Genomic DNA, 1,973 nt, shown 5'->3' on the forward strand with positions numbered 1-1,973 from the left:
ACACACACACACAAAAAAAACCCTACTCTTTCATTTGGATTAAATCGGGAATCGGGGGCGAGACTCTGAACCGAAGAGGGGAGATCTTTAAAGCGACGTCGGGTCGGAGTGTGGAGGATTTCTCTCTCTGTCTCTCGCTCCTCTTTGATCGGTCGCTTCTGAACGACTACACCGACGGATGATCTCCGCTGCCCCGCCGCTAAGGTTGGTTAGCCCCCGTAGCCTGGTCGTCCGTTGGTCTGTCTGTGCTGTTGTTGCGAGAGGAGGAGGAGGAGGAGGAGGAGGAAGGGGGAGAACATACACAGCAGTATTGACCTTTTCGAGGCTATACGTTACGGTTGAAGCTACGCTAACTAGCTGGGAGGGGGAGTTTGTGATTTTTTTTTTTTTTAAATAAAAGAGCAGTTTTTGTTAAAGTTGCCGGTTGCTCACGTTGCCGCCACACTCGTTTCTGACTCACTAATTGTGTTATAAAATCAGGAACACGTGCTTACACGGCTAGGCTACGCTAGCTGGGGGAGCTAACCGTGCTAGCCGAAGCTAAGCTAAGCTAAGCTAACCCGAGCTAGCTGTCATGTTTTTATTTACATTTGATCCATTTTGTTGTTGTTTACTGTGTTTGTCACCGCGTCGACAAACAATGGCAACTCCCCAGTGTGGCTAGCTTCGTTAGCTGCACACCAACGCTTGTTTTCGTGTTTGTAAACAATAGTTGTTGTTGTTTTTTTGTGCTGTTGGAGACACAAAGCTTGTTGTTTTTCATGTTTGTTTGTTTGTTTGTTTGTTTGTTTGTTTGTAAATGTGACACACAGGATCAGGAGTACTTTATTGATCCCTGAGCTGCTCACAAAACACGTGAAATGATAACAAAATACACAATACAGACGGATAATTGTATAAAAAGTCACGTAAACAGAAAATAATCTGCTTAAAATTCATAAATTTACTCGTTTTAAACGACCTGATCTCCTTTTTCAACATTTTAATTGGATCTCACATAATCATTGTTTAGATATTCGTCTTTAATTAATTTCTAATTCCCATAAATGTCTGTACAGGAGATAATGAAAACGTAAAAGATGAATGAATATATAAATGAACTAATACCAATAAATAAAACACACATGCACTCTTTGGAAATATAAGAGAAATGGAAATAATAATGGTAAAAAACCTTAAAAATATGTATTATATTACAACATCTAACCGCAATAAATACAGAAAATATGTTTTAAAAGTGTGTATTATAATACAACATATAGAAGAAAGAAATATATGTATGAGACTGAATAATAATGTTAATGTTGAGAGGTAAATCCTTAAAAAATGCATTATTAGTGACCGAATAAAGCAGAATATTGCACATTAATCGAGTAAAATACTTGTTTTTTTATTTATTTTTTTGCTTTTATAACTTAATATTTGTTAAATTGAAATCAGACACATTAAATCAGATTAAAGGCCTCAAAATTAAACCCAATCGTAGGAGTGTATGTGTGTATTAACACGCCACAACCTGAGCGACACACCCACGCTTTCACTACTGTTAATTTTTCTACTTTATCTCAGGTTATTAATCCATATTTTATTCCTCCTGATCTGTATAAACGCGTACTTTCCACCTGCTTCGGTTGCTGTTGACCCGAATGTCACTCTGTTGTCAGGTAGGTGATCGGCAGCGGTGGAGAAGCGGCTGAACTCTTAATTTATGCCACAGTTTGTTGTTTTTAAAGGATAAATGCCCTGTGGTATCAGCAGTGACATGTAACCCTTCTTTTGCATGTTGAGCAGGAACAGGCCGGCGGTGTTTGCACATTGACACTTAACTTCTGCTGCTCGGCTTCAGGCAGTGAGGATCGTTATGAAATGAGCCACAGAAGAATCAATACTAGACGACTACCAAATTAAGCATTCTCCTTACTTACCTTTACTTTTCCACTGGAGAAAATTAAGATAAGATTATTGATCCCACA

The 1,973-nt window shown here is 38.6% G+C and overlaps 1 protein-coding gene across 6 annotated transcripts in view; it reads left to right on the forward strand.

Annotated features, from left to right (window-relative positions):
• Positions 1-1,973, forward strand: part of ncor2 (nuclear receptor corepressor 2) — a gene marked incomplete at both ends in the record, with an annotated part of 104,538 nt that continues 102,565 nt past the window's right edge. For all 6 annotated transcript variants that reach the window (XM_035658165.1, XM_035658171.1, XM_035658170.1 and 3 more), the window contains 1 exon segment: positions 1-204.

Source organism: Morone saxatilis, unplaced genomic scaffold (genome assembly GCF_004916995.1).
Source record: "Morone saxatilis isolate NCDOM2014 unplaced genomic scaffold, NCSU_SB_2.0 Contig16, whole genome shotgun sequence".
Taxonomy (NCBI): Eukaryota; Metazoa; Chordata; class Actinopteri; family Moronidae; genus Morone; species Morone saxatilis.